This window comes from Bufo gargarizans, chromosome 4 (assembly GCF_014858855.1).
Source record: "Bufo gargarizans isolate SCDJY-AF-19 chromosome 4, ASM1485885v1, whole genome shotgun sequence".
NCBI classification, from domain to species: domain Eukaryota; kingdom Metazoa; phylum Chordata; class Amphibia; order Anura; family Bufonidae; genus Bufo; species Bufo gargarizans.
Window position 1 is genome coordinate 419,308,917 of NC_058083.1, and position 19,444 is coordinate 419,328,360.

The following is a 19,444-nucleotide window of genomic DNA, read 5'->3' on the forward strand; positions in this document are numbered from 1 at the left end:
GCATATGGTTGATTATCTATTGTATGTTGATATTCTTCATATTACTGCCAAATACTGATGTAAAATTGACATGATCTATGGTATGTCGATGCTGTCATACTTATGGAGGAAAATAACGAAAAACCAATAAAGAATTGTGAGGGAAAAAAAAAGAAAGAAAGCATTTCAATCACTATGGCAGGAGGGTAGTGAGGAAGTATTGAAAAACTATAAGGAAAGAAATAGAATATGTAAAAGACAAATAAAAGCAACCAAACTGGAGACAGAGAGATTCATTGCCAAAGAAAGTAAAACTAGCCCTAAAATGTTCTTCAGTTATATAAATTGAAAAAGTATAAATCTGAAGGTGTTGGCCCTTTACAGAGTGATGAGGGTGGAGTTGCAGACAGCGATGAGGAAAAAAGCAAAGCTATTAAATATTTTTTTCCACTGTATTCACTGAGGAAAATAAACTGTCAGATGAAATCCAGAATGTAAAAGTATATTCCCCATTAAAAGTGCCCTGACTGACCCAGGAAGAAGTACAGTGGTGTCTTAAAAAGATTAAATAAACAAATCGCTGGGACCAGATGGCATATACCCCCCTCCCCCCATATCCTAACTAAACCTTTACATAAACTTTTAATATGTTGTCCATAATGCCCTAATAAAATTATCTCTAATATGCTTTAGTTCTTAATTTTCTATTTTTACTACACTTTTCCCTACCTAAAGCGCACAATTCCCTTGTGTGCTTAAAACTCTGTTCTCTGTACACCACTGAAAGCTCAGCGGTGTACGGAGAACATTTTAATCAATGGGGCCACAGCAGCGCTGTGAGTACGGGCAGGAGCAGCAATGTGCTCCCTGGACGATTACTAATTTTTGGCATAGCACATGGGTACCCTGTACCCATGTACTATGCCAGGATTAGCTGAGCGGAGCAGGCTCTTGCTTCTGCCTGCTTTGCTAAGCTAAAAAGCAGGAGTGTACAGAGAACAGAGTTTTAAGCGCACCAGGGAATGGTGCGCTTTAGGTAGGAAAAAGTGTAGTAAAAATAGAAAATGTATAAATAAAGTATATTAGAGATAGCTTTATTAGGGCATTAGGGACAACATATTAAAAGTTTATGTACAGGTTTAGTTACTCTTTAAGTAATATCATAGCCAGACCCTTATTTCTGATATTTAGGGACTCTATGTTGACAGGGAGTGTTCCACAGGATTGGCGCTTAGAAAATGTGGTGCCAATATTCAAAAAGCAATAGAATATGACGACTTGGAGCATGCAGATATTACGGTAAAATGCAGTCTAAAATTTACAAAAAATGGTGCACAACAATGGTAAATGTAATTGACAATATATGGCTAAACCCTCACACTGATATAAAAATTAGACTTTTGCCAATATATTCTCATATGAAGAACATACCGGAGCCCGTGCACCCTGTCAAGGTATCTCAAAGTGGCACGGGACCTAATGCTAATCTACCTGTGCCGTATGGGCAATTACAGGGGCATAAGGTCAGACACACAGCGAACAACTCCCAGTTACCTCCATTGTGAAATCACACATACAATGGGGGGAGGGAGGAGGCTGTGAGTTCCACCTATCACTGACTCATGTGATGCAGGCTGCACAGGTGCACCTAAATGTTACCCATAGATCAAAATCAAGGCACATTCAAACCTGGAATTGCCACACCTTCAGGCATGCATGTACAAACAGAATAACAGAATAATGTGGTCTTAAAAGGCAGAAAATTCTCAAAAAACTGTTATCAGTTTTTCTCAGGCAGGTTTATGATGGTTATATGATGAGGCATCAGACCTCCAACCCGTGAATATTTCCCTGTGCAACGAATATCCGGTTTGCTTCTGATCAGGAGTTAAATAACCCGCCCAGACTTAACATAGGTTGTTAAATATCTGACAACTTTGTATCCCCACACATACTTATAGGGCTTTTTGGGGGTGGGCGCATATTGTCTCTCAAGATCCAATTGGAACAATCCTGGTATTTCTTAGCAGGCCTTGGGAAACATGTTTGTCAAGATACAGTTGAAACTTTGTTAAACAATACTGGTATCTGCTATATACAATACATGAAAAGGGTTATTTTCCATTGAACAGGTTTACTCTACATGCTAATAAGTTGAATGACTTATCATAGGTGAGATGTTAAATAGCCTTTTGTTAAGGGAGGCTGCTACTGTGTCCAGCAACTGGCAAAGTTGTGAGATGTGCTAATTCAGGGTATTGTATTCCACAAGAGATGAGGCTTGAATAATCTATGTCTAATCTGTGATGTATCAAAAGTAAGATTAGGAAAAATCGAAAAATCCCTTTCAAACCAACCATTGATCCCAACTTTTATATGTATATAAAAACGGGATCACTGTATGTTTTCCTCCATCTAAGGCCTTGTGTGTGTGCATATATATATATATATATATATATATATATATATACAGTACAGACCAAAAGTTTGGACACACCTTCTCATTCAAAGAGTTTTCTTTATTTTTATGACTATGAAAATTGTAGATTTACACTGAAGGCATCAAAACTATGAATTAACACATGTGGAATTATATACATAACAAAAAAGTGTGAAACAACTGAAAATATGTCATATTCTAGGTTCTTCATAGTAGCCACCTTTTGCTTTGATTGCTGCTTTGCACACTCTTGGCATTCTCTTGATGAGCTTTAAGAGGTAGTCACCTTAAATGGTCTTCCAACAGTCTTGAAGGAGTTCCCAGAGATGCTTAGCACTTGTTGGCCCTTTTGCCTTCTCTCTGCGGTCCAGCTCACCCCAAACCATCTAGATTGGGTTCAGGTCCGGTGACTATGAAGGCCAGGTCATCTGGCGCAGCACCCCATCACTCTCCTTCATGGTCAAATAGCCCGTACACAGCCTGGAGGTGTGTTTGGGGTCATTGTCCTGTTGAAAAATAAATGCTGGTCCAACTAAACGCATACCGGATGGAATAGCATGCAGCTGCAAGATGCTGTGGTAGCCATGCTGGTTCAGTATGCCTTCAATTTTGAATAAATCCCCAACAGTGTCACCAGCAAAGCACCCCCACACCATCACACCTTCTCCTCCATGCTTCACGGTGGGAACCAGGCATGTAGAGTCCATCCGTTCACCTTTTCTGCGTCGCACAAAGACACGGTGGTTGGAACCAAAGATCTCAAATTTGGACTCATCAGACCAAAGCACAGTCTAATGTCCATTCCTTGTGTTCTTTAGCCCGAACAAGTCTCTTCTGCTTGTCCTTAGCAGTGGTTTCCTAGCAGACATTCTACCATGAAGGCCTGATTCACACAGTCTCCTCTTAACAGTTGTCTTAGAGATGTGTCTGCTGCTAGAACTCTGTGTGGCATTGACCTGGTCTCTAATCTGAGCTGCTGTTAACCTGCGATTTCTGAGGCTGGTGACTCGGATGAACTTATCCTCCGCAGCAGAGGTCACTCTTGGTCTTCCTTTCCTGGGGCGGTCCGCATGTGAGCCAGTTTCTTTGTAGCACTTAATGGTTTTTGTGACTGCACTTGGGGACACTTTCAAAGTTTTTCCAATTTTCCGGACTGACTGACCTTCATTTCTTAAAGTAATGATGGCCACTAGTTTTTCTTTACTTAGCTGCTTTTTTCTTGCCATAATACTTATTCTAACAGTCTATTCAGTAGGACTATCAGCTGTGTATCCACCTGACTTCTCCACAACGCAACTGATGGTCCCAACCCCATTTATAAGGCAAGAAATCCCACTTATTAAACCTGACAGGGCACACCTGTGAAGTGAAAACCATTTCAGGTGACTACCTCTTGAAGTACATCAAGAGAATGCCAAGAGTGTGCAAAGCAGTAATCAAAGCAAAAGGTGGCTACTTTGAAGAACCTAGAATATGACATATTTTCAGTTGTTTCACACTTTTTTGTTATGTATATAATTCCACATGTGTTAATTCATAGTTTTGATGCCTTCAGTGTGAATCTACAATTTTCATAGTCATGAAAATAAAGAAAACTATTTGAATGAGAAGGTGTGTCCAAACTTTTGGTCTGTACTGTATAGTTAGTGTGTGTGTGACACATGAAGACACTAAAGACTATGAAGGAGATAAAAAAAAAACTTCTGTGTAATTTGGCGCACAGTAGGAGAAAATCTCCTGCATAGTGAAAAGAGAGAGAAGAAAGAAAAGTAAGAAAAAACACAAAACATATGGCATGCAAGCTCTACACATAGGATATTCGGGTTAGACCTTTTACTGGGCTAACCCCGCCCTCCATGGCACATGGCTGCCCAGTAATATTACAGATAGGCAGGTACATTCCACCTCATGGATTGACCAATAAAAATACTTTTTAGAACTGGAAGGTACACAATCGCACATTTCCTGAGAGTGCCGGTGGGTGGTGCTCAAACTCTCACCATCCACTACCACACCCAGAACATGCGCAAATGCTCCCAAATGAATCAGCCTTTTTTTAAACAAATGTGTCCCTAATCGGACAACATCTATTTAATCTGGTACAAATATGCTACTGACCCGCAGTGAACCTCTGTTAGACATGGTTCCGAAAGGGGGGATCAGTCCCTGAGGAAGGTCTTTTAAAACAGGGTCGAACAAGAAAGGTGATATAGCATTCACATGGACACCAGTCCCACCAACCAATGTTTCATGTTGGGGCGCCCATGGTTCAGTGAGACCGGCATCAGCGTGCTATAACCCACCTTTGCTGATGAGGACCCGCTGGTAGCTTTTACTAAGAACATTGCTCTCAGAGCCAGCAGCCATTAGATCCCTCTCAAACCAACGGTGGCAGCTTTCACATGGGAAGTAGGGACCAAAGTGCTGATTTATATAATTTCGTAATCAGGTCAGACCTTACACAGGGAGGCATATACAAAATAAACCTACATACCATTCCTAAGCTAAAAAGAAAGTCCACTATAGTCATCCTATGCTTAATAAAACTTTCCACGACAGTTCTCTCCTCTCTTTAATATGTCCCCTGTGTTCTTTGAGTCTCTTGCTGAATCTTCGGTTTCCTCAGCTTGCCCTCGTCGATTGTGATACTCTTTGGGTGTCATTGCCTCCATGATGATGCTCCATCCCTCGGTTCGATTCTTCGGGGAGTTGACTCTGAGCGAGGTCCTGATGTGGTAAGGTGTGGCATGGTGATGAACGTTTAGTTGGACATCCTTTCCATCAAAGACATAGGTTGATCTGTGGTGCACTGAAGTACAGTGATCTTTTCCATATGGGCCTGGACTTTATCACTGGTATCTGCAGTCCTCTCCTATAAACTCACAGAAAACCCCCCTAAGAAGCTAAAAGATAATCCAGCGCCATCTATTCCTGTAAGATGAGGGTTGGGTTGATGCACCTGTTGGCAAGGGAAACAAGAGCGAAATATCATCATAATCAATGTTTAATTTCTCAATCAGTTTTGCCACATATTCCTCTTGTATCTGCTGCAAGTCTCTAGGCATCAGAATTAATGGACTCATTGTCCATGGGGTTGGGAAGGATCTGCCCATCCAAATACTACTCCTCCCTTTGACCATAAACCGTTAGCGTCTTTGGTCAACACTTGAATCTTTGCTGCCTTTGCATATATTGTTCTACTGGGCTGTGCAGACTGTACAATAGGCTGATTAGCATGCTCAGACAAAACCTGTTCCTCAGGTTCTGTGAAGCCAGGAACCTGTGGTAGAGTCAAGTGTGTGCATATCTCATCATCTGATTCTGTTGTTAATTTTGTTACTACAGGGTACAATGGCACATATGGGTGTGGGACAGGAGTTGGAGTCACAATTGGGGTTTTATTTTGCTGTCTTGTATTTGAACTGCACAAGTCAGTCCAAAACTTTTGCACAGATAGCCATGCTTGGCCGCAAGTTTTTATATACATTTTATTCCAGTAAGGGTCTCCTTTGTACCATGGAAAAGTGTCTATGTCATTTAGACATAGGCCCTTGATCATGGCCATATGGAAGTCTGAAAAAGACCCTTCTTTTGGGAACGGGTCAGTACATTTCATTCCTTCTGTCCATTTACACATATTATCAACCCAAGGATCAGTATAAAATGGACCTAAACACCACTGGACAAACATTTTTGGACTTTCCCCCAATTAATTTTTAGGAGACAGTTTCACCATAGAGCGATTTGCAGCAGATTTAGGAACATAATTTTCAGTTCTAAATGTAAAATTCTGTGTTTTTTTGTGATCCTCCTTACCATAAGAATTGCCAATTTTTACTTAGCTAAAATATACAGTGAGATCAGCTGAATTTGAAGGTTTATCAAAGGATGATTATGTTTGTGTTTAGTTTTTTCAAACCCCATATGCTGTTGCGCATTACTGACCGGGGAAGCAAATCCTGTACATGTGATCCGTTGCTAACAGCAATCCCCAGCAAAAATGCATACAATGGAGGATGCCCGCAGCGGACCACATATACCACAAAGACATACTACACAGGATAGCCAAATGTTTGCATGTGATTAGCTATATAAAACCGAAATGTATTTTAAAAAATGGTGCAATTGACAATATATGGCTAAACCCTCACACTGATATTAAAATGAGACTTTCGCCAATATATTCTTATATCAAGAACATACCAGAGCCAGTGCACCCCATCAAGGTATCCTTAAGTGGCTAGTGATGAGCGGCAGGGGTCATATTCGAATTTGCAATATTTTGCGATAATTTTGTAGAATATTCGTCGAATATTCACAAATTTGAATATTCGTTATATTCTACAATTTTGTTACTCAAAAAATCGGCAAGGTAATGATTGCGTAATATGCAAAAATACAAATTTTCGTAATGAAAATTTTCGGAATGCTCATTTTTATCGAAAATTTTTCAATTGCTGAGTAAAAACATGATTCCTCCCTGCTTCTTACTTGTGGGTCAATGAGTCATTGGCCCACAAGCAACTTAAGCAGGGAGGAATCATGACTTTAGATGGGAAAAATGACTAATATTCTAGAAAACGAATACATAGCACTTTATCGAATATATTCATTTTTCGAATATTCGTAATATTGTAAAACAAGAATATATAGCAATATAGCGAATATAAAAAAAAAACGAATATAGAGCAATTTTGCTAATATGGTGCTATAATCTTCTTTGTCTAATAGTTGTAATCATCTCAAGTTTAGATTGGAAAAAAAATTACAACTATTAAAAATAAAAAATTATAGCACTATATTAGCTAAATTGCTCTAGATTCGTTTTTTTTATAATATTTGCTATATTGCTATATAGTACAGAGATCTCTCCCATCATCTATTCCCCAGAACTGTGACTGTGACAAGGGGACACCCTCTGTGTCTAGAGGAAAAAAGGTTTGTACACAAACATAGAAGAGGATTCTTTACGGTAAGAGCAGTGAGACTATGGCACTCTCTGCCTGAGGAGGTGGTGATGATGAGTTCACTAAAAGAGTTCAAGAGGGGCCTGAATGTATTTCTGGAGTGTAATAATATTACAAGCTATAGCTACTAGAGATGGGTCGTTGATCCAGGTAGTTATTCTGATTGCCTGATTGAAGTCAGGAAGGTATAGTTTTTCCCCTAAAGTGAGGAAAATTGGCTTCTACCTCACAGGGTTTTTTGCCTTCCTCTGGATCAGCTTGCTGGATAAAAAGCTAGCTGAAGGACCTGGCATCGCTTGGGTATATTTAATCTATTTAATTTAATGTTTGTGTATGTCGATAAAAGATATAGACAGTATCCTCCCATAACAGTACCCCACACTTTAACACTGACCCCCCCCCCCCCACAGTGCTCCATCTCCTTAAAATGGGACCTCCACAGCACTTCACATTGACCTTCACAGAAGCCTGCCCCTTTAACAGTGAGTTTAATAGCATACCACCCCCTTGACAATGACCTCCACAGGGGCTCGCCCCCTTAACAGTGGCCTTTACAGCAATCTGCCCCTTAACACTGACCATTATAGCGGACCATCCCCTTAACTGTGACCTCCACAGCAGCCTGCCCCTAGGGTGGCCAGAGGTCCAGTTTTAGGCCGGACAGTCCGGTTTTCAGACTCCCTGTCCTCCGTCTGATGCAGGGCCTGGACTGACACAGGGATATCTTTTTGAACAGCTCATTCTCAGACAGCAGCACTGTGCTGTCTGAACGTGAGCTGCAGGGAGAAAGTCACCCTTACTCCCACCCCTTCAGCTGACAGAAGTAGATTTTTAACTTCATTTTTTCAATCTCTGTCGGCTGAGGAGTGGGAGGGTGTGTGGTCTAATTGGATCAGGGGCGTGTCCTTTTGAACAGCTCACTCCAGGACAGCAGCACTATGCTGTCTGAGTGTGAGCTGCAGGGAGAAATTCACCATCCCTCCCACCTCTGCAGCTGACAGAAGTAGATTTTTAACTTCATTTTTTCAATCTCTGTCGGCTGAGGAGTGGGAGGGTGTGTGGTCTAATTGGATCAGGGGCGTGTCCCTTTGAACAGCTCACTCTAAGACAGCAGCACTGTGCTGTCTGAGTGTGAGCTGCAAGGAGAAATTCAACCTCCCTCCAACCTCTGCAGCTGACAGAAGTAGATTTTTAACTTAATTTTTTCAATCCCTGTTGGCTGAGGAGTGGGAGGGTGCGTGGCCTACCGAATCGGAGGCGTGGCTTAGCGGGACCTAGAAGTTGATTTTTAACTCCAATTTTTCAATCCCTGTGGGAGTGGCTTAACTAGATTAGGGGCGTGTCCTTTTGAACAGCTCACTCTAAGACAGCAGCACTGTGCTGTCTGAGTGTGAGCTGCAGAGAGAAAGTCACCCTCCCTCCCACCCCTGCAGCTGACAGAAGTAGATTTTTACCTTAATTTTTTCAATCCCTGTTGGCTGAAGAGTGGGAGTGGGCGTGGCCTAATCAGATCAGGGCATGGCTTAGCGGGGACTGGGGGCGGGGTTTTAAGTTCATCTTTTGAGGGTGAACACATTGTGGCAGAGGGCGTGTCTGGGCTCCTTCCTGCAAGATTGATGCCCCTCTGGGCACCTTACTGGCTCATTTGCATACCACATAAACTGGATTTTTAGAGGATAAAAACATCTATTGCTGGAACAAAGGCACATCTTGATATAATTTACTGTGTATATAAGTGCTATTAGGCCATGGCTTTACTTCAATCGCTATTATCCTGGTGACAGATTTCCTTTAAAGCTGACCTACAGCAGTGAAGATAAATGGCTGGGTTGTTATGGAAACCTGGAGTAAAACTGTGTATGTGGAGGCTGGAGGACCTGCGAGCTTCTATTGGCTGATAAGGGTCATGTGATCAAGCTTCTATTGGCTAATGCCTTTTGGGGAATATCTCGGAACTGTACATCCTAGAGAGCTGAGACCCGCTCTAAAACCTTCCCAGACACCCGATGTACCTGTGTGCCAAATTTCGTGATTGTAAATGCGACTGTGCGGATTCCTTTAGCGGACATACATACATACACACAGTCAACTTTATATCTTATATTCTAATGCATTCTGAATGGAAAAAGTTCTGCTCAGAATGCATCAGTTCAGTCTCCATTCCGCTTTGGAGACGGACACCAAAACGCTGCCTGCATCTGTCTGATGAAACTGAGCCAATGTAAGTCAATGACACACAATGTAAGTCAATGGGGACGGATCCGTTTTCACTGACACAATCTGGCACAATAGAAAACTGATCCGTCCTCCATTGACTTTCAATAGTGTTCAAGACGGATCCGTTTTGGCTATATTAAAGATAATACAAACGTGGTCTGCCACTTCATGGCTGAGCCCTGCGGTTCCTAAATGCTTTTACTTTCAGAAATAACAATCACAGTTGATTGTAAACATCTAGGACCTCTTTAGAATTACCCATGCTTGTAAAGGCAGATTGCATGGCTAGGGGCTTCATTTTATACACAATGAGACTGAATGCTTTTCTCCACATAGTTCCACTTTATAGAGAAAAAATTGCTTTATTTTCTTACTTTTTTAAAATAAACTTCTATCCTTTTATTATTCATTTTTTCAGTCCCACTAGTGAATGTTGCAATGCAATCATTTGATTGCTTTTATAATGCATTGCTCTGCCTTGTTTACTAGTGCATTATAGCCTGTCAGACTGTACAGATATTCGGCTGCCTGTGGCACAGCCTAATAGGCAAACAGTTATGGCAGGTTTGGGGGTCTTTGTTAGGCCCCTAGCTGCTATGGCAATGCATTAGCACTCGCAAGGGAGATGGGGACGCAGGGAGCCTCCTCCCTTTGTCTAGGTGTTATATCCAATTCTGCCAATTGCAGTGAGGGCCTGGGTGTCAGTCAGTGAAATATTTAAATAATTGTATAGAGCAGTGATGGTGAACCTCTTAGAGACCGAGTGCCCAAACTGCAACCCCAAACCCACTATTTATCGCAAAGTGCCAACACGGCAATTTAACCTGAACATCAATATCATATATCTTCCATGTACGTTATCATTTAGCTATAATAACCTGCCTACATTCAATGTGCTGCCTGTGCTGTTCATAGCATGTCCTGCACTGATTAATGGCAGGAAAAGTCTATGGTATATTGGTACACTATAGACTTTCTGCAGGTTGCGGGTGCCCACAGAGAGGGCTCTGAGTGTCGCATCTGGCACCCGTGCCATAGGTTCGCCACCACTGGTATAGAGTATAAATAAGTATATATACATATTACTATGTTGCTTTTCTTTTACCAGTGTTATACTTGGATTATTTCTCATCTCTGGAATATACAGGAAATTAGGATATACATAAATAGATGAAAGGCCAGTAAAATACTATGACTCTGTTTTACCACACTTTCATACACCACATGAAAAGCGATAAATGTCTATTTTTTTAATGCAGCATGTGCCTCTAAGGAAACACATCCAGGACTATTTTGGGTGTCGTATTTAGAGGTGATGTCATTTATTTCATTAGTCTAATTTGGTATCCTGTATATTTTTTTAGCATTATTATACAGTATATTAACATCCTCCAGACCACTGCTTACTTGAAGGGTCGCTAAAACCCAAATGTAACTTTTTCCCAAATGTACTAAGGAGGTAAAATAAATTTGGTTAATCTGCAATGCTATTAAAAATAAAATTACTTCATCCTATCATTACCAACAGCCGACTCCCTAGCCACATCCTAAGTATAGTGTTGCAACAGAACAGATCAACCACCTAACATTCAAATAGAACTTATAGTGCAGGGGTACTCAAGTGCTCTTTTGGGGCTGCCATCGAGTGAAGGTCCACACTGCAAGAAAAAAAAAAAAAGTGACAGCATCAGTGGTGGGTCGGGCTCTGAATGTTATTTTCTAACATTAATCCCTGCCTCTAATCCTACTCAATCCCCTTACAATAGTGGTGCCCCTTAATGCCCCCACTAGATGGTAATGATGCCCATTTAGTAACTCCCACAGCCTATGATAGCCCCCTTAGTGCCCCCATGCAGTATGAGGCTTCTAAGTGTCCCTTTCACAGCAGAATAATTCCTTATGTGCCCCCACACCGAATGAGACCCTCTTAAATGACCAAACACAAAGTGGTGTGCTCTAAGTGACCCACACACAGTGATGTCCACTTAAGTGACTTCCACACAGTATGATGCCCTCTTAAGTGCCCTTCACAGTGATGCCCCCCTCATAGTGCATATCAATGCCCCCATAAATGCCCCCCACTGAGTGATACTCTCCATTGCCTACAATTTAACCACCTCAGCTCCCCTAGCTTAAACCCCCTTAATGACCAGACCACTTTTTACAATTCTGCACTACACTACTTTCACGGTTTTTTGCTCGGTCATACAACTTACCACCCAAATGAATTGTACCTCCTTTTCTTCTCACTAATAGATATTTCATTTGGTGGTATTTCATTGCTGCTGACATTTTAACTTTTTTTGATATTAATCAAAATTGACCAAAATTTTTGCAAAAAAATGAAATTTTTCACTTTTTCAAATAAAACTACATTTCTATATAAAATGTTCTCTAAATTTATTGTTCTACATGTCTTTGATAAAAAAAAAATGCAATAAGTGTATATTTATTGGTTTGGGTAAAAGTTATAGCGTTTACAAACTATGGTGCAAATAAATTAATTTACGCACTTTGACTTTCTGAGCACCTGTTATGTTTCCTGAGGTTCTACAATGCCCAGACAGTATAAACACCCCACAAATGACCCCATTTTGGAAAGTAGACACCCTAAGGTATTCGCTGATGGGCATAGTGAGTTCATGGAAGTTTTTATTTTTTGTCACAAGTTAGTGGAAAATGATTTTTTTTTGTATTTATTTTTTTTCTTACGCATTTGGATTCCAAACTACTTCTCACGCTTTAGGGCCCCTAAAATGCCAGGGCAGTATAAATACCCCACAAGTGACCCCATTTTGGAAAGAAGACACCCTAAGGTATTCTGTGAGGGGCATGGCAAGTTCATATAATTATTTTTATTTTTTTGGCACAAGTTAGCAGAAAATTATTATTTTTTTCTTAAAAAGTCTCATATTCCACTAACTTGTGACCAAATTTTTTTTTTTACATGAACTCGCCATGCCCCTCACGGAATACCTTGGGGTGTCTTCTTTCCAAAATGGGGTCACATCTGGCCCTGGCATTTTAGGGGCCCTAAAGCGTGAGAAGAAGTCTGGAATCCAAATGTCTAAAAATGCTCTCCAAAAAGGTACTCATTGGAATTTGGGCCCCTTTGCGCACCTAGGCTGCAAAAAAGTGTCACACATGTGGAATCACCGTACTCAGAAGAAGTAGGGCAATGTGGTTTGGGGTGTATTTTTACATATACCCATACTGTGTGTGAGAAATATCTCTGTAAATGACAACTTTTTACATTTTTTTATACAAATTTGTCATTTGACAGAGATATTTCTCTCACCCAGCATGGGTATATGTAACAATACATGCGGAAAGCACATTGCCGGTGTCAGTGTTTTGCAGATTGGATCCGCCGATCCAGGGGGGTGATCAATGACAGGGGGGTGATCAGGGAGTCTATATGGGGTGATCAGTGGTTAATAAGGGGTTAATAAGTGACAGGGAGGGGTGTAGTGTAGTGTGGTGATTGGTGCTACTTACAGAGCTGCCTGTGTCCTCTGGTGGTCGATCCAAGCAAAAGGGACCACCAGAGGACCAGGTAGCAGGTATATTAGATGCTGTTAACAAAACAGCGTCTAATATACCTTTTTGGGGTTAAAAAAAATCGCATCTACAGCCTGCCAGCGAATGATCGCTGCTGGCAGGCTGTAGATCAACTTCTCAGCTTAGCGTTGCTGTGAACGTGCGCGTTCACGCGAAATCTCACCTCTCGCGAGATGACGCGCCGATGAGTCTAGGAGGAATAACCCGGCCGCCCGCAGGACGCATCCCTGCGTTAGGCAGTCGGGAGGAGGTTAAATGCTCACCTACTCCACTGTCATCTCTCTGCTTCTCCATTGGTAGCAACTTTGTGCATTCCGCATTAAGCCACAGACAGCACAGAGCGGAGCAGACCTGCAGTTCAAAGTGTTTTCTAAGCCACTGCGCAGGGAAAACTTAGAAGGGGACACAACACTAAATCAATGCTGCAGCCCAATCATTCTCAGAATCAGTGGGGGTCCTAAAGGTTGAGCACCACCGATCATTATGCCATCATTCAACGGGAACCTTGTCAATAGGTTTTTGTTCCCTAAACCACAAACATGTTTAACTATTGGAGTTTAAGGTACTAATTGTGCCGCTGTAACTATAACTAGTGGTCAAAACATTGCCATTTCTCTGAATGTTATTCAGCTGTAACTAGGGGTCATAACATTGCATGTCTCTGTATTTCTTCAGGTAAATGGAAGTTGGGCTGCGAGAACTCTCCACAACCACTGCACAGCATATGGGGCTTTCTGCTTCCGGCTCCATCCACTGTATTTCTTCCAGCCCCAGTGGCTGCCTAGAACAGCTGATTGGTGAGGGTGCCGATCAGTGCCTAGAACCCATTTTAAAATGAAACATTGAATGTGGATGCTGTGGCTACACCTGTTTGCCAACAACAGTAGACAAAGCTGAATTCAGACCTTTCACTTTTAGTCAATATTTATAACAAAAAAATATTTAAAATGTTCTTGCACTTTAAAAAAACGTTTGCTATGTCATAGGGACATAGCAAGGTTTTCAGAGGGGTTCCTACTGCTGAGACCCCCACCAATCAGTAAAGCAAGAAGAATGAAGTGCTCACACAGAGCTCAGCAGGAGACAGACTGGAGACTCATGTTTTTTAGCCAAACACATGGAAAGTATCAGTCTTAATTGCACTTTTCTTTCCTTTTAGATCCACTCATGGCTTTGACTCAAACATGATCAAAAATTGCAACAAACATTTCACGTAAAGCTGCATTTGTGAGTACAGCCTTAAAGGGGTCATACAGCTCTTTATAAGTGATGGCCTATGCTCTGATCATGGTACATGTTTGTTATGCATCTGTCACGAGGGTGTCAAGAGCCACGTCTGACTCCGTTATACCCGGGGTCAGGAAGTCGCAGCGGGTGGCTGCGCGCTCTATGTCTAAAGATCACGTTGTTTCTTAGTGATTGTTTTCTGTGTTTGCCTTGCTATCCTTTTTGTCTCACTCAGGGATCCGTAGCTTCTCCTCCTCAGCTGTTTCTTGTCTGCCACTCCCAACCTCCTTATATTCTCCTCTCACACTTCTCTAGTTGCCAGTTATAGAGCTTCCTGCCTGGACTTCTATACTGACCCACTGGAGCTGTGAATCCTGGTTGTTGTTCCAGAGTGCTACCCTCCGGATCCCTGTTGGGCTTTTTGTTGTCTCCTGTTGTCGCCCACCTGGGATTATATGTTGAGTCTGTATTGTCTGTCCTCCCCTTGGTGTTTTTCTTTAGAGCTAGTGGTGCGGACTAGTGTTCCCACCGCCCTGTTCACTATCTAGGGCTCATCTTAGGGAAAGCCAGGGTTTTAGGCACGTGATCGGCGTACGGGTGAGGAACCCATCTAGGGACGTCAGGGCAGCCAGGTGCCAGCCGCAAGGTGAGTCAGGGGTCACCACCTTCCCTCTCACTTTGGCAGGGCCTTCCTCTTTCCCTCCCTCTGTGTCACGTATGTGATAGTCACGCCGATCATGATATTATAACTGGCCCTTATTTTTTGGGAGGAAAAAAAAAAAAAAATTTTTTTTTTCTCTCTACTTAGAATCCAATATGGATCCTATTGCTGCTTTGGCAAAACAGCTTCAAGGCCTGTCTTTGGAGGTGGCAGGATTGAAGGCGTCTGTCCTCCAACAACAGCAGCAAATGCAGCAGACCGCAAGCCCAGCGGTTGCTATGGGTAACCAGGTTGTTACAGAACCCAAGGTTGTTCTTCCTGACAGATTTTCTGGGGGAAGGGACAAATTTGTGACGTTCCGTGAGGCCTGCAAATTATATTTTAAGCTGCGCCCTTACTCCTCAGGTAATGAAGAACAGCGGGTGGGGATTGTTATTTCCCTGCTTCAGGGGGACCCGCAATCCTGGGCGTTCTCATTACCCCCTGGTTCCCAGGCTCTCCGGTCAGTGGAGGTTTTTTTTGGGGCTTTGGGTCTCATATATGATGACCCTGACCGAGTCGCCCTGGCTGAGTCGAAGTTACGGAGACTCCTACAGGGAGATCGGCCAGCAGAGGAATATTGCTCAGAGTTCCGTAGGTGGGCTACGGATACTCAGTGGAACGACCCGGCTCTCAGGAGTCAGTTCTGCTCTGGGTTATCTGAAAGGGTTAAGGATGCGCTGGCGCTGTATGAGACCCCCCTTTCCCTTGATGCTGTGATGTCCCTCTCTATCAGAATAGATAGACGTCTTAGGGAGAGATCGAAAATTCCTGAGCAATTGGTAACCTCTCCCAAGCAGCAGTTAGTCTGTACTGACTTAGATGAGCCTATGCAGCTAGGAGGAACTTCTCGTCAGGTCCGTCCTCCTGAGGTTCGCCGTAGGTGGGGGGCTTGTTTTTTCTGTGGGGGGAGGGGTCATTTCATTAATGTCTGTCCCTCCTTTCTCAAAAACAAAAGACCGTCTGAAAACTACTAACCCCAGGCTGTGCGGAGGATGTCAGCCGGGGGGTATACGTTTTCTCCATACGAACATCTCAATTTGTGTTGCCAGCGGTTATTGTTTTTGGTGTTAAGACGGAGTCTATTTCTTTTTTTCTAGACAGTGGAGCAGGGGTAAATTTGATAGATGCCCATTTTGCCCGCACTATGGGTTTGTCTCTCTGTACGCTGCAGAGACCTATTCCCATATTCGCTATTGATTCTGCTCCTCTGTCTCAGAGAAACCTCACTCACATTGTCCATAACTTACACCTTCGGGTAGGGGACCACCATAATGAGTGTCTTTCATGTTACGTTCTGGAGGGCCTTCCCTCTCCTGTGGTATTGGGTCTTCCCTGGTTAGTAGCGCACAATCCAGTGGTGGATTGGCAGGCCAGGGAGATATTGGAGTGGAGTGAGCATTGCAGAGAGAATTGCTTAAATAACAATTGCTTAATTGCCTCCATAGCTTCCCTACCTACATTTATTTCAGACTTTGAGGACGTTTTTTCTGAAAAGGGTTGTCAGAAGCTACCACCTCATCGTCCTTATGATTGCCCGGTTAACCTGATTCCCGGTGCAAAATTACCCAAGTCCAGGTTGTATAATCTTTCGGGTCCCGAGAGACAAGCCATGAAAGATTATATCTCCGAGAGTCTGGCTAAGGGACACATCAGACCCTCTTCTTCACCCGTGGCTGCAGGGTTTTTCTTTGTTAAAAAGAAAGATGGGGGCCTGCGTCCTTGCCTAGATTTCCGTGAGCTAAACCGGATAACCATCCGAGACCCATACCCTCTTCCTCTCATTCCTGACCTTTTTAATCAGATTGCGGGTGCTAGATGGTTCTCCAAACTTGATCTTAGGGGGGCCTACAATCTGATTCGTATCAAGGAAGGGGATGAGTGGAAGACAGCTTTTAACACCCCTGAGGGGCATTATGAAAATTTAGTCATGCCTTTCGGTCTGACCAATGCCCCTGCTGTCTTCCAACATTTCATTAATGATATTTTTAGTCATCTCATCGGCAGGTTTGTAGTCATATACCTAGATGATATCTTAATTTATTCGGCTGATCTGAAAACACATGAAGTACATGTCAGGCAAGTACTGCAGGTCCTACGGACGAATAAATTATATGCGAAAATTGAAAAATGTGTCTTCGCCGTTCAGGAAATACAGTTCCTGGGATATCTATTATCTGCTTCAGGTTTCCATATGGATCCTAGGAAGGTCCAGGCAATTTTAGATTGGGATCTTCCTGAGAACCTTAAAGCTCTACAACGGTTTTTGGGTTTCGCAAATTTCTATAGAAAGTTCATTAAAAATTATTCAGTGATCGTTAAACCCCTTACTGACATGACTAGGAAGGGGACTGATTTTTCTAAATGGTCTGACGCCGCTAAAATTGCATTTTCCTCTCTAAAAGAGAGATTTACCTCAGCACCTGTTCTAATTCAACCTGATGCCTCCCAGCCTTTTATTGTTGAAGTAGATGCGTCAGAGGTGGGAGTGGGGGCTGTATTGTCTCAGGGTCCGTCTCCTGGCAAATGGCGTCCTTGCGCTTTCTTTTCCAAAAAGTTATCTACAGCAGAAAAGAACTATGATATTGGAAATAGGGAACTGTTGGCGATTAAACTGGCGTTTGAAGAGTGGCGTCACTTCTTAGAGGGAGCAATCCACCCCGTCACGGTGATTACGGATCACAAAAACCTTCTGTACCTAGAATCGGCTAAGCGTCTCACCCCTAGACAAGCTAGGTGGTCGCTATTCTTTACCAGATTTAACTTTGGAATCACCTATCGTCCTGGGGCAAAAAATACCAAGGCAGACGCATTATCTCGTAGTTTCCCTCGGCCTCTTGCCCCTCAGAGAAATTGTTTGTACCGTTAAACCTGCGTCTTGAATTATTAAAGGAACATCATAATTCGGCACTTGCTGGGCACCCGGGTAGTAAAGCAACCTTGGAGCTATTGTCTCGTCGTTTTTGGTGGCCAAGGTTGCGTCAGGATGTAATGGATTTCGTGTCTACTTGTTCTACTTGTGCACGCGTGAAAGTCTCTCATACACGTCCAGCAGGGTCTTTATTGCCACTTTTCATCCCCAATAGGCCATGGACACATCTGTCAATGGATTTCATCACTGACTTACCGTTGTCTGCGGGTAAAACAGTTATCTTGGTAGTAGTAGACAGGTTTAGCAAAATGGTACACTTTATTGCGCTACCGGCACTTCCTAATGCTAAGACTCTTGCTCAGGTGTTTATCAGTGAAATCGTGAAGCTTCACGGGGTCCCTTCCGATGTGGTTTCGGATCGGGGAACCCAGTTTATTTCTAAGTTTTGGAAAGCTTTTTGTTCCCGTTTGGGGGTACACTTGTCCTTTTCCTCAGCTTTCCATCCTCAGTCGAATGGACAGACTGAGCGTACCAACCAAAACCTAGAAACATATTTAAGGTGTTTTGTGTCTGAAAACCAAGAGGTGTGGTCATCATATTTACCGTTAGCCGAGTTTGCCATAAATAATCGCTGTCAGGAATCCACTGGCAAGTCACCATTTCTTGGTGCATACTGTTTTCATCCCCAATTTTGTACTTTCAAAGAGGGGGGGTCTTCTGGGGTTCCCGAAGAGGAACGGTTTTCTTCATCTCTTTCATCGGTATGGCAGAAGGTGCAAGCTAACTTGAAAAATATGAGTGGTAAATATAAATGCATGGCCGATAAGAAACGGTCGCCAGGTCCGGACCTAGGAGTGAATGACTATGTGTGGTTGTCTACTAGGAATATTAAGTTGAAGGTTCCCTCTTGGAAACTGGGCCCTAGGTTCATTGGTCCTTATAAAATAGTAGCCGTCATTAACCCTGTGGCTTTTCGCCTGGAGCTACCTCAGACTTTTAAGATCCATAACGTCTTCCATAAGTCGTTACTCAAGAAGTATGTTCCACCTCTAGAACCATCACCGCTGCCACCTCCTCCTGTTATTGTGGATGGTAATCTGGAGTTTCAAATATCCAGAATTGTTGATTCTCGTCAGGTCCGCCGCTCTCTTCAGTATCTGGTGCATTGGAGGGGTTACGGTCCCGAGGATAGAATGTGGGTTCCAGCGTCAGAGGTAAACGCCAACAGGTTAATTCAGGCTTTCCATGCCTCTCATCCTGAGAGACCTGGTCCTGAGTGTCCGTGAAAGGGGGGCTACTGTCACGAGGGTGTCAAGAACCACGTCTGACTCCATTATACCCGGGGTCAGGAAGTCGCAGCGGGTGGCTGCGCGCTCTATGTCTAAAGATCACGTTGTTTCTTAGTGATTGTTTTCTGTGTTTGCCTTGCTATCCTTTTTGTCTCACTCAGGGATCCGTAGCTTCTCCTCCTCAGCTGTTTC

The 19,444-nt window shown here is 42.9% G+C and overlaps 1 long non-coding RNA gene across 6 annotated transcripts in view; it reads left to right on the forward strand.

Moving 5' to 3' along the window:
• Window positions 1–19,444, forward strand: part of LOC122934283 — an 898,769-nt gene that overhangs the window by 527,897 nt on the left and 351,428 nt on the right. The window lies entirely within an intron of this gene.